The sequence below is a fragment of the Protopterus annectens genome, chromosome 8.part1 (assembly GCF_019279795.1).
Source record: "Protopterus annectens isolate FY-2018-M chromosome 8.part1, PAN1.0, whole genome shotgun sequence".
In the NCBI taxonomy this organism is placed as follows: domain Eukaryota; kingdom Metazoa; phylum Chordata; order Ceratodontiformes; family Protopteridae; genus Protopterus; species Protopterus annectens.
The window spans coordinates 154405636-154420417 of record NC_056742.1 but is presented as its reverse complement, the minus strand read 5'-3'; the positions used below and the strand labels follow the sequence as shown (position 1 = coordinate 154420417).

Below are 14782 nucleotides of genomic sequence, written 5' to 3'. Positions count from 1 at the left end.
TCACTCCATTTTTTAATCAGTTCATCAGTTGCTCTTTAATCATTTGTCTTTATATAGAGTTTAGTATAAACGGCTATTTTGTCTTTAGCTGGATTTCCTAATGTCTTCTGAGAAAGTCACCAAACAAATGTTCTTGTGGCTAATTTCCCTTAAACCATTCATCCTTACTGCCTTTATCTTGCTGTGTTCTGCTTTAGGCCTGCAGCACCAGTCGTGAGGGCTGCCTTATCTCCATGTCTTCAGCACTTGAAGCTGATTTGTGCTGGATATGCAGTATTTGATGCCATAATTAACAACTTAAATGTGAAAAGGTTATTAAAATCATGCAAGTTAGAGAAAAAAACTGTTTTAAGTTTTAATTTTAAGGGTATTTCTTGTCATTTATTTATTTAATCTGAAATCCAGGCAATTGCTGTCCAGTCTGCCAAGTTTCAGGAATTTAACGCCTCATTAAGAGTGCTGGCAAGTATGAAGAACTTAAATATTTATGTTAGCATTGTTTATGGCAAAATAACATTCATTCTTGTCCTTGTACTGTAAAAACTAGCCAAAAGAACAACAAAACAAAACATTTACTGAACATAAAATCATCATTATCCTCAAAATCCTTTTTTACATTTCCTATATGTTGTCTGGGTGTGGAGTCAACTGCTCCCATTTCTCTCAGTTCAATGCCACTTTCCTACCTTCCTCAACAGTCATCTTCATTCACACAATCCATCCAGATGGTTTGTTTCTGGGGCTAGTTCTTGGTTTACTTCTGGTAGGTACAGTAGCCTCTATGCAGCTATTGACATGGCTGTACTGAGTTTCTGAGAGCAGTTCATTGTAGGCTGGTGTGTTCTCGGGGTTTGGAGTGGCATTGAATTTTGATGAATTATCACTTAATAGAAAGTAGTTTGCCTTGGAATAGTTAATTGTTACTGGTTTTACTGGAGTTATGGAGTGGATTTTGATTTTTAAGAAAACTTCTTTATTTTCAGACCTTACCGGGGAGAGCAAGACTTTGGGGGCAGGTGCAGTGTTCTTCCATATTTGTGAGTACAGGATCCAGTATGTTAGGACCTGTAGTGAACAGCGTGACAGGAGTTTGGTACCTCTGTACTGTCCACAGTTGTGGATGTTCTTGTGCACTGGAACTAGTATGCTTATTTTCCAGCCATCTGGAGTATGCTTTTTCTCTCCATACTGCTATGACTACCATCAGCCATTTCTTCCCTGTTTTAACCAACATCTTGATAATATCTGCTGTGACCTCATCTGCTACTGCTGCTTTCCTTGGCTTCATTTTCCTTAGTGCTGTTCTTACTTCTTCTAGGATGGTCTCCTCCTCTTTCAACTTGGGCTGTGTCTGGGGCAGTATAGTTTTTGTGGGGGGGTTCTTCATTCAGAAGCTGCTGGAAGTACTCCTTCCATCTGCCTTTATCCTATGGACTGATGTCCCATGACTATCTTCATCTTTCTCTCTCTGCCTTGCAACCTGATAGTTTCTTATGACATCTACTAGGTCACTTTCCAAAAGGTGGTAGAGTGCCTCTGATACCTTGTTCTTTGCTATTACAACTTCACTCTTAGCCTTTTTATCTAACCAGTATTCCTTCTTATCCTGATCCATCCTTTCCTTGTATAACTTATCGCCATACCTTTCTCAGTTTCATATCTGTTCTCTAGTCCTCATACTTATTTTGAGGCACTGCCTATCATCAGCTCCACCTATTTCCTTCTCTTCTTGAGGTGCTAGAGCCCTTAGTAACTCCTTGAACTGTTGTGCTTTCTCTTCAGTCAACTTCCAGGTAATCAGCCTGATCTCTGACCTTAGAGCCATCTCTTACAACTGCTTGCAGCTAATTGTGGCAACCAGTGGTTCATGCTGTGGGCCGACTGTTTCACTACGGATGACTTTGTAATTGCTGATCGTAACCCCAGTGCCCTTTCCTTACCATAAGGAAGTCTACTTGAGTTACATGTTGGCCACTTTTCTATGTGATCTTTTGACTCTCTCTTGCTGAATCGTGTTGACCACCATCAAGTCATTTGCCAGAGTGAAATCTGGAAAGACTTCTTTTATTCCTTTTATCCCACCCATGTGGGACCCAGGCAGTCCTTGTATCCTCTTATATCCTGCCCTGATGTGTGCTTTCAGGTCACCCTTTATCAACACTGGTTCATGTTGCCCTGCTTTATCTAGTGGATCCTGCAACTGTTGTCTGAATGCATACTTCCTCATTGTCACAACCCTGCTGTAGGGCATAGGCTGAGAATGTAAATAGTGCCTTATCCTTCTATAGGCGTGTGATAGCCTTGAGTCTCACAAATTCTGGTAAGCCTCTCCATCACAATTCCCATACCATTTCTAGTCTGTCCTCTTCCTGAGAAGTAGACTCTCTATCCAAAGCAAAGTTGTTTTGCTGCACTGCCCTTCCATCTTGTCTCCTGGATAGATAGGATGTCCAGCCTCCTCTTTACCTTCATGTGATCCATTTCCAAGCTGAGCCCTGTTAGGGGAACCTAAACTGGGTGTAACCATTCTTAGTTCATGTTTGGCAGGTTGATGTTTACATCCAGCATTTGCTCAACAGAGCTGTCGTAGGTAACCCAAGCTGGGCAACTAGACACGTCCGACCAGTAGCTTATTGGCCCAGGGCTGCTGGGCTTTATGGTGGGCAAACACTTCAGTAGGGGTGCATACACCCCTCCCACTGTAAGCATGGATCCCTGATGTAAGTCAAAGTAGGCCATGTCTTCAGATCAGTTATCACTGGCAAATACCCATACCCATTTCTGGCAACATAAGTCAACAGGACTGAATCAACTAGATCCACTTTTTACACAGTGAAATGGTTAGCCCTAATGGCCCACAGTCTGTGATTAGTGTTCTTCTGTTTTGAAGATATTGTGCACCACAGTTAATGCCCAAGTGGTTTGTCTATACATCCCCTCCCATTATAGGCACCATCTAGAGTCTGTGCTGCTGTCTACAACTCCATTTTTGGGTGAGTTTGAGGTGGAAACACTTGGCATGTTTTTGAGAGGTGGAGGTGGGAGGAACCCCATGGAGACGCAAGGAGAACATGTAAATTCCATACAGGCATTGGCCAGAGGTCAGGATCAAAACAAATGGAGTCTTCAGGGCCTTCTAAGGAGCAGAAATGGAGTATTCCTGAACTCTGTGAGAGTGAGATCTTTCCCTTTATTGCTTGTGTTCAGGCTCATCTACTCAACTTGAAATGCTGGAAGATGAATCCCTCTGTATTACCTTTAATCTCACTACTGCTTCAGTTTTTAGTTCTTTTGTTGTGGGAAACACAGTTTCAGGGCAAAATGTTATAATTTATAAAACAAAAATGAAGATCGCTTCTGATACTGAATCTGTACCAGCTGTGAAAAAGTCTACATCTCAAGTGGTCCAAAATGTCTGTTTCTGAATCTAAATTTATTTTCACATTGGTGGCAGTCCATTTTTTTGCTGTTCTCTTTTCTGGTATTTTCCTGGCTTTTGTGATAGAGATGTTGGGTGGCTGGACATCCAATAATGCCTGATTAACCTGTGACTGTTACGAGGAGCAGACACCTTGTTCTCACAGAATTTCAAAACTGTTCTGTTTTCATAGACTATTAAAAAATTGCAAAAGGATATTTTATTTTGATGCAAAAGCAGCAGCATCTTTCAAAGCTTACAAGATGCCTTCAGATGGCATACTATCTAAGGAAAAACAAAAGGCAGCTTAATGTCCTTTCTTCCTCTCTTTCTGAAGATGAAAATGGTGAGTTTACCTATTCAAAGCAGAAACATTTTGAAATTTACTGATCAATATCTTGAGTTGTTTGGCTTCTGCTACATACCTATGATCAACTGCATTACTAAGCTGAGTTAAGTACAAACTTGCATTGTTAAAGATTGTACTGCATTTTATTTTTCTGTCTATTTAATTATTTCATTGAATATTGTGGTCTCTCTCTCTCTCTCTAGTTATTTATTTTTCTATTTAATTGTTTCATAGAATACTGTGGTCTCTCTCCCTCTCTCTGCAGTAAGTGGGGGCTATTGTGTTTCACTTCATTGATATCCGGTGTTAAACTCTTAGCCTAGAGGGTTCCTGTGTATTTATACGAGTTAGTCACATTCTTTGAATTTATTGCTGCTCAATTTCTGAGTTGTTTGGCTTCTGCTACATACCTACAATCAACTGCATTATTAGCGGAGTTAAGTACAAACTTGCAGTGTTAATGATTGTACTGCATTTTATTTTTCTGTTTCACTGAATATTGTGGCCTATGTCTCTCTCTAGTTCATAGGTTGATACTAAGCTATCTGCCCTAGGGCATTTACAAGTCTAGCCAGAGTGTGTTTGGCTTTCACCACCCTTTTAAATGAGTTTACTGTGCCCTTTTTAGGTTAGTTTTCTGTGCCTCTGTCTAGTAGTGACACTGAAGTGATCCCCGGGGTAAACCTACGATCTCCCATCCACTCATCAAGATTCCTCTGGAAGAGAGTCAGTGAGGGGCTCTGCCTGACATGGACTGGGAGGCTATTTCAGAGAGCTGGGAGCCTCTGGGTTATAAATCTGTCTCTCCAGCATGTCCTATTAATTTCTGTGTTGAGGTTCAAGTCCCTCGAGCGCGTAGCTCTAAGGGATTTGGATTTTTTTGAGGTGGACCATGTCCATTAATTCTGGGTTGGACATGGCTTTATACATCAGGCACAGATCGCCTCTAAGTAGGCGGTATGCAGCTAAGTAGAGCTGGAGTTTCTTTAACCGAGCAGCATAGGTCATCTGTTTGAGTCCCTTGATCCTCTTGGTGAGGTATTTTTGGGGTCTTTCCAGTTCCTGTAGGTGTCTGGTAAGGTACATCCCAAATGGGGCATTGTATTCAATTATGGGCCGGATGAGTGATGAGTAAAGGGGCACAATGACCTCCCTTGATCTAGATGTGAATCCTTTCATGATAAGGTGGGCTATATAGAAGGTCTTTCTAACCACTTTGGCAATGTGGTTGTCAAAGGAGAGATTACTATCAACTTGGGTCCCCAGGTCCCTTATCACTTCCTTCTTACTTAATGGATTACCGCCTATGTGGTAATTTATGGGCACTTTGTTTTTCCCAAAAGGGATGACTATACACTTTTTGGCGTTTAGCTTTAGGCCATGGCTTTGGCACCAGTTATCCATCTCTGTGAGACCCTTTTAGAGGATGCTTGTGTCAGCTGGAGAGTCGATTATGGCACCCAGTTTGCAGTTATCTGCGAACTTGGTCAGCCATAGTCCTCCGGTGTTAGCCTGTACCTCAGAAAAATATATACCGAACAAGAGAGGTCTCAGGACTGAGCCTTGTGGGATGCCACTTGTAACTGGTTTAGAGTCTGACATGGCTCCCACAATTCTGACCATGTGAGTTCTATCCTTGAGCCAATTTGCAACCCATCTTATGACATAGGGGTTAATATTTAAGCTGGAGAGCTTATTTATGATGCCAGAGTGGGGTATTGTGTCGAAGGCTTTTGCGAGGTCCAGGTAGGCTGTGAGGACTACCTTCCCTTCATCTCTGGCCTTGGTGATTGTTTCAAAGAAATCGACCAGGTTCAAGAGCCAGGATCTGCCCTTAACAAAGCCGAACTGGGTAGGATCCAGCGTCTGTAGGTCCCCAATGTCTTTGAGTTCCATGATGATCCGCTCCATAGCTTTGCAGACCAGGCTAGTCAGGCTTATGGGGGCGATAGTTTCCAGGGTTCGTTGAGGCACCACCTTTGTGGAGTGGGACCACTGTTGCTGTATGCCATTATTTGGGTACATATCCTGTAGTAAGGCTGAGATTGGACAGTAACTTTATATGAGGTTCTAGTTCTTCTTGGAGCTCGTGTAGAACGCAGCCCGGGACACCGTCCGGTCCCATTGATGCTGTGTTTTTTGCTTTGGAGAGGGCAGCTCTCACCTGAGCATCTGAGATGTCAGGGAGACAATTCTCTGCTGGGATAGATATTTACTCTTTTGGGGGGGAAGGGGAGAAGTTTGCACTGAACCTGTCTGCCAGGATGTTAGCAATGTCTGTGGGTTCAGTGTATTTTTTGTCATTTTGGACTAACTCCGAACATATCTGGGAGTTGCCACCCAGGTTCCTAACATAACTAAAGAAGGCCTTGTGATTATCTTTAGTGTCCTGTGCAATTTTTCTCTCTAAGCAGGCCTTGGATGATTTTATGAGGGACCGTAGTTTTTTGCTAGGACTGATCAGAGATGCCTTCCCTTTTAGGGATTTTGCTCTGTCATGTAGTAGCTTCCTCCTTTTGTTGTATAGCTTATTTATGGCTGGGGTCCACCAGACAGGTCGCCTGCCTTTGGAGGATTGGGTCTTGGTTTTATTTGGGATTGCGTGATCCATGCATTCCTGAAGGTGTCCATAGAATGCGTTTATAAAGGATTCTGCAGTTTGGGCCGTAGTTTCCACTGTCCCGGGGGCTTTGAAGGATTTCACCTCGGTTTTGAGAAGTGTGAAATTAGCTTTTGAGAAGTTTTTCACTGTGGTTATCTGGGCTGGTGGTGGGGTCGGGATGTGGATGTCCAGAGAGATTAATTTATGGTCCGATCTTACCAATGAGGGGTATACCTCTGGTGTGGAGCATAGAGTCCCTATGTTTGTGATGATCAGGTCCAGTATGTTTTTCCCTCTTGTGTGAGTGGTGACTAGTTGTTCCATAACATTTGAGTTTATAAATTCTAGGAACCTTTGTGCTAGGGTGTTGGGGCTTGAGTAATGCTCCCAGTCTATGTTTGGGTAGTTGAAGTCACCCAATATAATGGTGTTTGGAGAGACCTTCATATTCTCCAGTGTTTTCAGGAAAGCCAAGTGAGGTTCCTGAGTTTGGGAAGGTGGTCTGTAGCAGGCTACAAATTGAAAGGCAGTTTTGCCCACTGTTAGTTGCACATGGATGGTCTCCGATGCTTTGTGCAGTGCTACTAACCTGGAGGTGTGGGTATCTTTGAATATGGATACTCCCCCTCCCTTTGTGGTTCGGTCCGAGTTTTTGGGCCGAAAAGCATTGAGGTATAGCCTGGTAGTGCTGGGGTGCTCTCGGGAACCTTGAACCAGGTTTCTGTTACTGCACAGACATCGATATTCTCCATACTGAGGAGAGCTTCGAGTGCTTGCATTTTGAGGTTTAGACTTCTGGCATTGAGTAGCATTACCCTTAGTTTCTTTTTCCTTGTGTTGTCTATGGAGGTGGGTTTGTCTTTTGAACCTTGCCTAAAAAAGGCACTGTGGGGGTGGCAAGAGCCTTTGCCAGTATCCGAAAGCCCAGGAGTGACAGGTGCAAGCTGTCCCTAGCGAAGCAATGTGGCTTGTCGAGCATGTCATCCCAGGCTGACAGACACTGGATCCCCTTTGAATGACACCAAAACTTTAGCCAATTGTTAAAATTGATAATTTTGTCTTTATACTGTGGCATCATTCTTGGTGAGGGTAAGATGCTACTCAAGGTCAGAGTCATACCTGTCTGGGCTACATGATCAGAGAGCTCCTCTATGTCTCTTTTATTGTAGTCCAGGGAGGCACGTCTCAGGTCATTCACACCAGCATGGACAATGACTGAGTCATATTTGTACTTGCTTTGGAGTGACCTGAGTGCTTGTGTTATGTGGCAGATCCTGGCGCCCGACAGACAGCTCACCGTGAACTTCTCCTTGTTCAGCCTGGTGAGTGGGACGTCAGTGTGTCTGACAGTAGAGTCACCTATTACAAGTGTATCAGGTGTGTTGTTTAGCCTTAAGGTCTGTGACTGTTTGGCACACTGACTTTGTGAAGTATGTGTTACACGTGTTTTGTTTTGGGGTGGCGGTTGCTTGGATTTCTGCTTTGGAGGTCTCTGCTGCTTAGGCAGATTTATATTTAGAGCCTTCGAGTATGTTTTTGTGTGTTTGTGTTTGATTTGCTGTTGTGGTAGGTCTGTTTGCGACTGGATTTGTGGTGTGTGTGGTTACCTTCTCCTCCTGACTGACTGCGCCAGTACTGAGTTGAGAGAGCTTAGCCTCCAGTTTGGATATATATGGTTGCATCTCTCACATATATTTGTACTTGTTGGGAGGAGGAGAGGGTTGTCTGTGTATATGAGGCAGTTGTAACATTGCATCAAGATTCCCAGATTCACCAACTGGACTGGAGAGGAAACCAGCAACTGACCTTTGGACATAACAGAATAGTATAAGTAACTCCTTTATAACTGATCAAAAAGGACCAATAGGGCCTGAGTACTACAAGGGAGTATATGAGGATGTAGTGCTTTTAGTTTATTAGTGCTAACTTATATAATTGCTTATATGAGCAAGTGCAGGGCTTTAGATTGAAAAATAGGGTCCTTACTTTGAGAGATAGAGCAGATCTAAGGGAAAAAGTGAAGAGTAGACTTTGTGGAGCCGAGAATGGTTTAAGCCCGATTAAGCGGTGCTGCCCGATGCTATGCACAAAATCGTGCAAACCTGCACCAAAGTGGGTTTTTATACAGGGGACTTGAAAGAGTTAGAAATTAGCCCAAAACAGCCAATAAACTACAAGATTCTGTGCTGAGATCACTCCTCCAGGGACTCCTCCAGGGACAGATAGGCTGCTCAAAGCTCCACACTCCCACTGGTGAACAAAGAAGCTTCCTTCTATCCACGTAAGGAAATGGGCAACACTGGAACTATTCTAAAGTCCAGAATACAGCAATGCCTGTATTAGTTACTATTCTAGGTCAGGAAAGGTGGGAAACCAGGGTAATTTATTTGTTTTTTCTTTTTTTTACAAGACCAACAGCAGTAAATGCACAGTAAATACTTAACACAGGCTAGCGTACTTGAGTGAGCAGCCTCAACAATTGAATTCAACAAAAAGACAAATTTTAAAAGTGCAGGTATGAAATTGCAAAAAACAAGCTTAAAACAGGCAAAAGAGCAGATTTAACTCACTTTTCGGCGAGAATAGACAGTCGCAAAGGTAATAGCAGTAAAATACACTTAAATCAGGTAGCAGTCACTCTTTTACGTCTCTCTGCTGCTAGCACCACTCTACAGGACCACGAGGAGCTATTGCTGAGTCTGTTTAATGGTTTCATAGAATATTTCTCTGTCTCTCTGTCTCTCATATTCTGCCTAATACAGAGAGAACATTTGTCAAGGGCAAGCCACTTAGATCCTTAATTTTGAATTATCTTCTGTTTCTCCCTTCATACTTTCCAACAAAAAAATTTTCTAAGCTTGTTTCCTGCCTTTCCTGTAAATAGTCTAGTCCAGTTACAGATTTGCTGTGACCTGTTTGTTAGCTTCTAAGCCCCCAGAGCCTTTCTGTGTTGGAGGGAAGCCTTCTAGCTTATCAGTGGGAGTGGTACGCACTAGGTAGAATATCTACCACAAGATCCATGTACAGATTCTTAGTTTTAGCACTTCAATTTGCTTATTTGTGCTCAGGACTTGTTCAAAACTTGTTAGCACGAAATAAGCTACAAATTACCACAGCACTCAACTTTCCTCTTTGCCTAGAGGAAAACCGTTTTTGTACTTACTTTCCTCACTTGCTTAGAGAAAAAAAGCTTTTGTACTCACTTTCCTCACTTGTCTAGAGGAAGGTAGTTTTTTATTCAGGCATGTCCAAGGATCAGCTCCCAGTGTTCTCTCCTGTCTATCTGAATCTGGGCATCTTGGGGCAATGTAGCAATTGCCTCATGTACACAGACAACCCTCTCCGCCTACCACCCAACACCACAACCTGTGAGAGATGCACTTATCTAGCCAAACTGAAGGTAAAGCTCTCTCCAACCAACACTGAACTTGACGGTCAAGAGGAGAAGGTAAACACTTGCACCACACCACACTCATCATAGTCCCACTAAACCTACACCACCAAAATCCACACACAGAAACACAAAAACATTTGCAGAGGCTCTCAATAAAAATCTGCTCAAGCAACAGAGACCTCCAAAGCAGAAACGTAAGCAACCTCCACCTCCCCAACACAGCCCAAATGACACATAGCCCACAGACTCAGTGTGCCAACAAACCACAGGCCATAAGGCAAAACAATGTACCCAACACACTAGTCATAGATGACTCTATAGTCAGGCACACTGATGTCCCACTCACCAGGCTAAACAAGGCAAAAGTTACTGTCAGCTGCCTGTTGGATGCCAGGATCCGCCGCATAACCCACGCACTCAGGTCACTCCACAACAAGTACAAATATGACTCTGTCATTGTCCATGTTGGTGTGAACGACCTGAGACGTACCTCCCTGGACTACATGAAAAGAGACATGGAAGAGCTCTCCTATCTTGTAGCCCAGGCAGGTATGCCCTAGCCCTGAGTAGCATTCTGCCATCGCCCAAAATGATACTGCAGTACAAGGGCAAAATGATTGACTTCCACAATTGGCTAAGCTTCTGGTGTCATTCTAAGGGGATCCAGTATCTGTCTGCCTATGACAACATGGTCATCAGACCACGATGCTTTGCCAGAGATGGCCTGCACCTATTGCCCCTGGCATTCCGAATACTGGCTAAGGGTCTTGCCGCCCCTATAGTGCCTTTTTTAGGCAAGGTCCAAATGACAAATTCACCACCATAACAGGAACAGGCAAGCAAAAACTGAGGGTAATGCTACTCAATGCTAGAAGTCTAAATCTCAAAATGCACTCAATCGAGGCACTCCTTAAAATGGAGAACATCGATATCTGTGCAGTGACTGAGACCTGGTTCAAGGCTCTAGAGAGCACCCCCTGCATTACCAGGCTATAACTCATACCACACTTTTTGGCCACCTAACCTGGACCAGAACACCAAAGGCTGAGGTGTGTCCATATTCATTAAGGATATCCACACCTCCAGGCTAGTTGGGCAGCATAATGCATCCAAGGTTATCCAAGTGCAACTAACTCTGGGCAAAACTGCAATCCAAATTGTAGCTTGCTACAGATCCCCCACCATGCCCCAGGATTCCCACAACTTTTTTCTGGATATACTGGAAAATATTAGGGTTCAACCAAGCACCCTAATAATGTGTGATTTTAAACTATCCCACCATTAACTGGGAAAACTACTCTTGTACCACCTCTTTCGATCAACGTTTTCTGGGATTCATAAATTCCAATGCCCTGTATCAACTTATCCACACCCCCACCAGGTGCAACAATATCATAGACCTAGTCATTACCAACATGAGTGACAGGTGTTCCACACCTGAAGTCAACTCGTTGGTCCGATCCGACCATAAGCTAATCACCCTAGATAGCCGCATCCCGCCCCCACCCTCCATTAAGGAAACCACTGTAAAAACAAATTTCTCCAAAGCCAAGTTCATGCTACTTAAGACAGAAGTGGCGAACTTCATGACACCCATGCAGATGGACAATACAGTTACAACTGCTGAATCCAACACAAATGCACTCTATAAGCACTTACATGAGTGTGGATCGTGCTATCCTAAACAGAACCAAGATGCTATCCTCCAAAAAAAGAAAGCCAATCTGGTGGTCCTCTGCCATAAACAAGCTCTACAATAGAAGGAAGAAACTGTTGCGAAAGAGAGAAAAATCCCATGAGTGGAGGAGCTTCCTGGTCAGCCTCGGTAAGAAGCTAAGATCCCTTATAAGCTAAAGCTACCTACAAAAACAAAATCGCCACTGATTCTAAGGGCAACCACAAAGCGTTCTATAGCTAGGTCAAGAATCTCAATGGCAGTACCCAGAGGTGCTCTGAGTTACAGCACAATGACACGAAAATTACAGAACCAACTGATATTGCCAACGTCCTGGCAGATATGTTCAGTGCTAACTTTACTCCCCTTTCACCCCCTAAAGGGCCCATTGATACAGGAAGAATGCAGAGTCCCTGTAATCACATCTATGCAGGTAAAAGCTGCACTCTCTAAAGCCCAAAACACAGCATCCATGGGACCAGACAACATCCCAGGCTCCGTTTTACACGAACTTCAGAAAGAACTGGCTCCTCACCTAAGCACCCTGTTCAATCATAGTCTCGCTTCAGGCTTTGTGCCCACTCAGTGGCGCACAGCAACAGTTATCCCACTCCACAAAGGGCGAGCCTCCACTCATCCTGGGAACTTTCACCCTATTAGCCTGACTTGCTTGGGCTGCAAGGCCATGGAATGTATCCTCATGGAACTCATAAAAAAAAAAAAAACACATTGGTAACCTCGAAACTCTGGACCCCACCCAGTTCGGGTTTGTGAAAAGCTTATCATGCCTTTTGAACCTGATCGACTTCTTTGAGGCAGTCACCAAAGCCGTAGACGAGGGTAAAGTGGTTCACACAGCCTGTCTTGACCTCGCCAAGGCTTTCAACACCATCCCCCATTCTGGAATTATAGCTAAACTCAGTAAACTCGGTATAAATCCTTACGTCACAAGATGGGTTGCCAACTGGTTCACTGACAGAACCCACACTGTAAAAGTTGCAGACTCCAAATGTGACTTCAAACCAGTTGCACGTGGAGTACCACAGGGTTCATTCCTGGAACCTCTCCTGTTTGATATCTACTTCTCTGAAGTACAGGCCAACACAGAAGGTCTCTGGCTAACAAAGTTCTCAGATGACTGCGAACTAGGAGCCATAGTAGAGTCCCCAAATGATGTGGACATCCTACAGAAAGGCCTCACTGAGACAGATGCCTGGTGTCAGAGGCATGGCCTCAAGCTCAATGCCAAAAAGTGCATTGTCGTCCCCTTTGGTAAAAACTCTGTACCCATGAACTACCACATAAACGGTAGTCTACTTAATGCTGAATATGTGATAAGAGACCTTGGGACCCAGGTGGACAGTAGTCTCTCCTTTTGATAATCACATCACCACAGTCAGGAAATCCTATGTGGCACACCTCATCACAAAAGGGTTCTCATCCAGGAAAAAAGAGGTAATTGTTCTCCTCTATTCAGCACTCATTAGACCCATAATAGAGTACAACACCCCTTTTGGAATGTACCTCACAAGACATGTGCAGCAGAAGTACCTCACAAAGAGGATTACTGGCCTCAGAGATGCCCTACACTGACTGTCTCAAACTCCAGCTTTACTCTGTAGCATATCACTTACTCCGAGGAGATCTCTGCCTAACATAAAGCTATGTTAAACTAAGAGCTGTTGGACATGTTACACCTAAAGAAATCCCAATCCCTCTGAGCTACATGCTGTAGAGACTTAAACCTTGTCACCACAATAAATAGGACATGCTGGAGGGATAGATTCCTGTCCCAGAGACTTCTGTACTGTGGAACAAGCTACTCATCTATGTCAAGCAAAGTTTCTCATTAGCACTCTCTAAGAAAAAATTTCATGAGTGGATGGGAAATGGGAAATGCACCCCGAGATCACTTCTGTGGCTCTGCTCGACAGGGGCAAGGAAATTAACTTTCTTGGGTGGCGTAAGCCGGGTAACCTTGTTGACTAGGCTTACTTAGGCCCTTGGGCCAATAGCCTAGTACCTACCTATGAACTGTTTGCTAAGCAGCTACTTCACAGACAGAGTTTTTTTTTTTTTTCTATTCTTGTTGATGTTCTCTGACTTTCTCGAAACTGCTTTTTTGTTGGATTCCAGGCAGTGTAATTTACTAGCCAATAACTGAGTTTTACCCAGCGTGGTAGTTTTTGCTGGCTTTTTCCCCTCAAATTACTGTTTTCACACTGGGAGAGAGCTAATAGTCTTCTTGATCAATGTGTAGTTGTCTTGGAAGCCTACTTACCCAATAAATATCACTTTCAGTGTCTGAAAAGGCCTGACACACACTGCTTGCATGTCTGCTTTGGCACACCCACAATCTCCAGCCTAACACCCACTGCATGCCTTTAAGCAGTCTTGATTTTATAGCTGTGGTAGAACAGAAGCCCCCACCTCAAGATTCTTGGGGAAGTCTTTATTGTTGAGATGGATGAAATCCTGGAACCCCTGGGTTCATGCTCTTCTATGATGACCACTGCTTTAAGTATTCCCTGAAACATGCAAGACCTCAATTGCCATTATCTCAAGTTGTTCACTAGTGGTGGGGCTGTGAGGCTCCCAACTTGTCCCTCCCTTGAAAGTGTGAAGGCACCTTCCCACTACTGCAGTGGTCTCCAAAAGGGCTGCTTCATTGTATTTCTCATATTAGTCCTTTAGACATTGGGAGTCTAATCACCCCAAGGCTGACTTCTATCTAGCTCAGCAGTTATAAAACGGTTCCAAAAGCTGCAGTCTGGTTTCCACCAACTGGCCAACAGGGTTTCAACTCTTAAAGTTTTCTGGATTCCATTCCTTCCTGCTGGAGTTAATAGTGGGAGTTCTGAATTTCCTTTCCATGTATGAGTTTAAGGAGGAACTTTTTTGTCGTAAACAGCTACTCAAGTGGGCTTCCGTATGTTCCCCTTCATTTTTGAGTTAGTGGCAGACTTCGCTGTGCACTTGCATAAAACTGCATGTCTTGGGTCATCCCTACTAAGGAGAGGTTGAGCATTCTTTTCTATATGCTGCCTTCAGTAATAGAGTTTGTTTGGTAGGAGCTACTGTCTGTTCTCTATCTTCTTTGGTATGTGCTTTCCCTTTCAGTTTTTAACTTGTGTGTGCTTCTGCTGTCCCAGTGAGAGAAGATGTCCTGTAGACATCCTAGGAAGAAAAGGCATGCCTTGATGAACCATGGCTTTGGGAATGACTGTGACCTGCCACCCTCCCAGCAGTCTTTGGCCTGTCTTCCCTCCATGGCCTTTATTTGCTTGAATCAATCAGGAAAACGATTTTTTCTCTTGGGTTACTTGCCATGAAGCTGTATTCTA

At 43.7% G+C, this 14782-nt stretch overlaps 1 protein-coding gene across 1 annotated transcript in view; it reads left to right on the top strand.

Annotated features, from left to right (window-relative positions):
* The window catches only part of CENPN (centromere protein N), a 668201-nt gene that overhangs the window by 240478 nt on the left and 412941 nt on the right, over positions 1 to 14782 (top strand). The window lies entirely within an intron of this gene.